Source organism: Rhipicephalus sanguineus, chromosome 3 (assembly GCF_013339695.2).
Source record: "Rhipicephalus sanguineus isolate Rsan-2018 chromosome 3, BIME_Rsan_1.4, whole genome shotgun sequence".
Classification (NCBI taxonomy): domain Eukaryota; kingdom Metazoa; phylum Arthropoda; class Arachnida; order Ixodida; family Ixodidae; genus Rhipicephalus; species Rhipicephalus sanguineus.
The window spans coordinates 7,050,455-7,057,519 of NC_051178.1; positions in this window are offsets into that span (position 1 = coordinate 7,050,455).

The following is a 7,065-nucleotide window of genomic DNA, read 5'->3' on the forward strand; positions in this document are numbered from 1 at the left end:
TTCTAAACAATGAAAATTCACAGCGTACATGTAAAATTAAAGTGAGCTGCAAGTCGTCATAACTCATCGAACCTTTAGTATAAACGCGCCCGATCTCACGTCGGTGATGATGTACTGGGCAGAATTCACGGAAGATTCAAGGTTTACCCATGAACCTCCGCAGCTTCGCCCACTCATCATCATTCACTCCGTGGATATGCTGTGATTTTTTTTCTTCGCTCGAGCAGCATGCAACCAAAAAACAAACTGTGCATGCATTTTGGGCCTAATAGCTGATTCTTTTTATGCAACGATTGAAGCTGACTGATTGCAGAATAATGAAATATTTAATTACACGCTAATTAGCATTAATTACTGGAACTCACACAAAACAACACATTCCATCATTTTAGTTCTTGGAATGTAATAGTGAGTTAGTGAGTGCCTTGAAATCATGCCATAGACATTTGATGCATTTCCAGACAGTGCATCATAATTCGTGACTGAAAGGGCTAAGTAGGCACAACCAGAAAATAGCACGTTTTCGAGCTCTTTGGTGGGCAAAAGCTGGCTTCACTTTTGCTTGCAAGGAATTGCGAGAGCTTCCACTCCAGAATTTTTTTTAACCTCCTTGGTTTCACTTTACCGCTCCCAGGCACCGCCACCACCCCGCCAGTAGGCATTACTAGAACCGTTTTGAGCGGGCCGAACAACCGGTTCCGCGCCTGCTTGGGGGTGAGGCGCGGAATGTGGAAAATACTGTGGTGGCGCTATGGTGGAAGGGTTGCGTTGTGCGGGCTGTGAGGCACGTGCTTCTCGCCGAGCGTTCTTGTGGGATGCGGACCACGCATGGCAGGGACACCGATGAGCATCACTTGCGGCGCGCTCGCGGGTACCGTGGAGCTCCGCGTTCCTCGATATGTGAGGTCCGGTGCATGTGGAGCCGGCATATCCCCTTAAAGTCCGTGAAAAAAAATTACACCATCTTAATTCCACCAAATGCAACCATGTGGGAATGCAAAGCAGCGCATGGGTCAACCTAAAGTTCCGGAATAACACGTTTCGAGCTAGTTGGTTGTTCATACCGAGGCGAAAACAGCGCGTACAGACGAGTACGAACAGACACAAGAAAAGGCACAGACACAGCGCCTGTGTCTGTGCCTTTTCTTGTGTCTGTTCGTACTCGTCTGTACGCGCTGTTTTCGCCTAAAGTTCCGTTCATCACAGGCACCTTGAGCACACCATGCATCACTGTAGTTCCTGTTGCTGTTACTCGTCCCGAAACTCTTGTTAGAGCACGCCACGCCGGTTCATCGCGCGTCTGCAGAATCTCGTTCCCCGACGCCATCACGCGATTGCTGAGAGTGTAAGGGGGAGAGGCCACAGCATCCTACCCAGCCCTTTAGACAGGCCCGAACGCACTAGCACGTGCCAGCACACATGGTTCCCTTTAGTGGGAGATGAGCGGACGGTCGTCAATAGAAGGACGGACACAGCCCTGAGCAAAAGCTGCTACGCATATAAAAAATTTGCAGTGGCTTAGCTCGGCTATGCCAGGATATACGTAGCGTTAGAAAAGGTTCAGCTGATTGTTCTTAGCTTTCCAGATTGCCTAGGATTATTATCCTTACTCTGTTCATTCTTCGTACGCTGAACCGCTAATTGCCAGGCAACTACTTCGGGATCCGATGAGATAAGCTTATCGGCTCTTCTGCGCCGTTCAGCAGCATTTGCGCTCTCTTTCTCCATGGCGTTACCCACCTGCAAACGCCAGTCAGCGGCGCTATCATACGGCTACTGCACAGCGAAGGTGAAGAGCTGCACGCGCCAGCGCCAGTGTGTCTGCCATGGCTACGACGTCTCCTCTCGAATGCGCAGACCAGCAGCGGCGAGTCGCGCGCGGCGGTGGCGGAGTCTGCACGCGCGCCGGCGCCAGTTTGTCTGTCGCGGCTACCACGCCACTCCCCCCGAACGCGCAGACCAGCAGCGGCAAGTGGCGCGCGGCGGTGGCGGAAAGCGCGTGAGATGCCGGCTCCGGTGAGCCAGCTGTGTGACGTCACTGATCCTCGCGCATGCGCATCACGGCTCATGAGAATCCACGCGAAATGGTCTCCGGCTAGGCAAGTGTAGCTAACGCTACAAAACTAAAGTAGCGCCAACCCCACACTTTCGCACAACAGCGGCTCTAGAGTGTCCACGAGGAAACTACGAATGCGAAAGCACGCGGGCGCACTGGATGTGCCAGACGCTTGGGCAGCTCGGGCATTGCTGCGCCGTGTTTTATTGCGATAGCAATAATATGGACGATCTCGGATGATTTTTGCCGCCGCCGTCATGCACCGTATGTATATATATATATATATATATATATATATATATATATATATATATATATATATATATATATATATATATATATATATATATATATATATATATATATGAGGAAGGAAGCGTCCTTGGATCCAGTCGAATCAATGCTTTGCGAAGTAGAGGACGTGCAACACGAAAACTTTTTATTAATCCGACGTTTCAGCCGGGGACCGGCCTTCATCAGGGAACACACAATACAGAAATGCGCTCTTTTTAAATAGACACGAGGTATAAGGGGCCCCTAACATGTGATCTATCACTATCACCCAGTAATCGCTGCAGTAAGGCGAGTTATGCACGGTTACAACAACAGGTCATTGCAAAGGCGTGTAAACGTATCTGAAGAATAGGTGCTTCCATGAAACAGATGCGTGACTAATAATTTGAAAGCCGTAACAAGATCTACAAACAAAAATGCAATTCTGTCAACGCATATAGGAAAAAAAGAAAGTGAGAAAAGCGCTTGAACATGACAAGATGCGTCACTAAACAAGTGAAGGGGTGCGAACATCGGCAACAAAAAGCAAAGAAAAGGGATGCTACGAAAGCGTGCAGCAAAAATCTGCGTGTACAGTGATTATTATTAGATTGTGATGATACTAGAACCTAGTTCCGCGCCGAAAGAAACGTCAGCTTGCCTGGATTTTCATTTATGCCAGATGAGACAGCGTTGAACTTGTGGATGAGGAATGACTCAAGCCCCGTTGCAAGGTATGCAGCCACATGAGTAACACAAGTTACGTTAAGAGCACAGCTTCAAACTTTCATCTGAAGATAAAAGGGGATTTTGACTGTGGCACAAGCAACGTTGTGTACATGCTTGAATGCTCTGTGTGCAAACTTCAGTATATCGGGCAAACTGAAACCGCTTTTAGACTGCGTTTCAATAACCATAAGTCACATGCGATAAGCCTACCTAATCTACCTCTGTCCAAGCACGTTAATATTCCTGGCCATTCTTTCGATAAACTCACAGCAACTATACTGGAATCCGGTTTCCCTTCGCACCATGATAGAGAAATTCGCGAGTCATTCCTCATCCACAAGTTCAACGCTGTCTCATCTGGCATAAATGAAAATCCAGGCAAGCTGACGTTTCTTTCGGCGCGGAACTAGGTTCTAGTATCATCACAATCTAATAATAATCACTGTACACGCAGATTTTTGCTGCACGCTTTCGTAGCATCCCTTTTCTTTGCTTTTTGTTGCCGATGTTCGCACCCCTTCACTTGTTTAGTGACGCATCTTGTCATGTTCAAGCGCTTTTCTCACTTTCTTTTTTTCCTATATGCGTTGACAGAATTGCATTTTTGTTTGTAGATCTTGTTACGGCTTTCAAATTATTAGTCACGCATCTGTTTCATGGAAGCACCTATTCTTCAGATACGTTTACACGCCTTTGCAATGACCTGTTGTTGTAACCGTGCATAACTCGCCTTACTGCAGCGATTACTGGGTGATAGTGATAGATCACATGTTAGGGGCCCCTTATACCTCGTGTCTATTTAAAAAGAGCGCATTTCTGTATTGTGTGTTCCCTGATGGAGGCCGGTCCCCGGCTGAAACGTCGGATTAATAAAAAGTTTTCGTGTTGCACGTCCTCTACTTCGCAAAGTATATATATATATATATATATATATATATATATATATATATATATATATATATATATATATATATATATATATATATATATATATATTCATATATATGGTCTCCGGCTAGGAGAGCATAAATGCTTCCGCTTCGGAAGCATTTTTCTGAATTATTTTTCTTTGGGACTTCTATATATATATATATATATAAATATATATATATATATATATATATATATATAGAAGTCCCAAAGAAAAGTAATTCAGAAAAATTCTTTCGAAGCGCGGAATCGAACCAGCGACCTCTCGCCCCGCAGCGCGTCGCGCTAACCACTATGCCACAAAGCGCAGAGCCTTCATGTAGCTAGCGACACACCCTTTACCGCTGGCAGGACTCGGAGACTACAGACGCTTAGAAGCGTTTCTTCATTACCGGCGAGATGGTGCGAGGAGCGCAACGGGCGCACTTAAAATTCGTCGGCCAGCTCGCTCGCTTCTAATATTTGCGCAGGGACAACCTTGCCCTTCCGCTGTCTGTTCGCGCGGTAGTTGCTGCCTGGGGCCAGATATTTCTGCAGCGTAGCAGCGCGTCCATCACGGGCCGCTTTTGTCGCTACCGCATTCATTGCTTCGCCATTGCGGTGAAACTGACTTTTAGGGGCGAAGCTCCTTAAGGCGGCACCCGTTCGTCCCTCGTAGTCGTAGTCGTAGTAGTAGTGCGTAACAAGTCTTACGCTTTGACCTCCAAGGTGGTGCCGGTGGTAGATTTTTCCTGTGCGTTGTTGAACAATAAAAAATTTGCAGCGTGCGCGTTAACTAAAAGCCGAATTCTTCTGTCTCTCATTCCCCATTAGCAGCCATTGGCATGTTCCAGTAGGAAACGTTAGTAGAAGTAGAAGTGTAAGTGTTAGCTAAAAGCCGACTTCTTCTGTCTCTCATTCCCATTAGCAGCCATTGTTTACCTCCAAGGTAGTGCCTGGTGAGATTTCTCCTGTGCGTGATTAAACAATAAAAATTTTGTTCAAAACGCCGTTGATTGATGAAATAAACCCACGAAAGACGCCAGATGTTTTGTAAAAGCAAAACGAAAGAACGCCAGATGTTTCTAAAGCAAAGCGAAAAGACGCCAGATGCTTAACGAAAGACGCCACATGTTTTCTAAAGCAATGGTTTTCTAAACAATGAAAATTCACAGCGTACATGTAAAATTAAAGTGAGCTGCAAGTCGTCATAACTCATCGAACCTTTAGTATAAACGCGCCCGATCTCACGTCGGTGATGATGTACTGGGCAGAATTCACGGAAGATTCACGGTTTACCGATGAACCTCCGCAGCTTCGCCCACTCATCATCATTCACTCCGTGGATATGCTGTGATTTTTCAACGAGCGGCCTTGCCTCGCGTATGCTGAAAGGGTACGCCGGTGGCGTCTGTTCGTGAAGCGCGCGCTCGCTTCACGTAAGCAAAGTCTACAACGGTCATCGTTCACGGATTCGTCATCGCTGCCCCAGCGTGTGTGCGGCGTTGCCAGTATTTCGTATTCGGTACACTTGCTTTGCATTTCATTCGTCGCTAAACAGTTCTTTGTATCGTTAGAGTGCGGTGGCATTACTCCTTCGTTCGTTGATCGATTCGAAGGAATAGAAAACTCGCTACCCGTAGCAAAACAGGCAATGGGTGGTTTTAGGTTTTCAAAACAAGCGTTTTGTGCAAGGAAGCCAACCTCTCTACTGTAGAAAAAACTATGAAAGAAACTGTGACTTTGGCACGCTCTCCTTGGACCGTCGGAGCCGAAAGCTTTAAGAGGTCGCCGCAGCGATATTTAATACAGCGCCGTGCGCAGCCGAAACAAAGAGGCAGATATACGTTGTCGGCGCGGGCCACATCAGTTCGAGTTCACCGTCAATTGCATGAAGCGATTGCGTGGGCGAGTTAGTCCATGTGATACTACTGGCAAGTGCAAACAAAATCAGGTCACATGGTCATGCCGATTCTTTCTTCGGTCTGTAATTCATTCTACAGTAACTTAAAGAACTACTTCACACCATGCGCGTACACCGATGGACGTGGCTTGTGTTACAATTCGCATAGATGGTGTAAAACAGGGGAGTTCGCTCATATTGAAAAAAAAAAGAAACCGCAACTGAGGAGGCGATAGAGCGCACAGAAGTATTACGTAGGACAGGCGGTAAACAAATGAACTACTATCTGGAGAATACAAAAAAAGTTAGCGTTCGCGCATGTATACTGCTTTTCAGCGTATCTCTCTAGCAGCTGAATGCGCAACCCAACAAATAAAACAGATATGTGAAGATTTAACTTGGTCATTTTTCCCTGCATTTCTGTTCTATCTGCCAACGTGTTTGAGAGTTTAACCTCCTTGACAGGACCTAAAAATCGGCACACAAGGGGTGCATGCAGCCCGATCATACTAACCTTGGCGATTGCTGTAAAACATCATAGACTTTCAGTTGTTAGGCCAGCATGTGTCCAGTGAAATTTTCTACCCATGTTCTCGTCCATGCCTTTATTATTTCAATTGGTATGTTGAAACACAATCAATGGAAATGAGTAAGCATAGCCGGCTCCATAAAGAATAACGCATCTCAATCTATTTGGTTATTATCATAACGTAAGAACAGCTCGCATTCCACAAGGACAGAGGTTGGGGGAGTGCGATAATGTGCACAATGTTTCTCCTCGGTGTACTGGTGAGGTCCGTATCGTTTGTATCCCGTGATCCATGAAGTCCCTTCTTTATAGATATGATTGCCCACATTGTTTAAGCCCGATACATCTCTCTTAGAATAATGTTTTACACTTGCATACCGGCTCTAGGGCACTCAATATCTATCACACCTCGGTCTTCGCTGGCATGAGTACGTATGAATGACTGCGTCTGGGAAGGCAGCATTGAATAGACACGTATACTTGGGATGTTCATGCCATATGTGTATGCATATGCCATCATAATAGCATGTATGTCGAGCGAACCAGAGGGTCTGGTATTCATTAGGAAGCGCCATTCCATAATCTCGCTTTATTGCTAAATACCAAAACTGCACATACAGTTGATTCTATACAAAAATGCATGAACGGTACAAAACATGACATTTA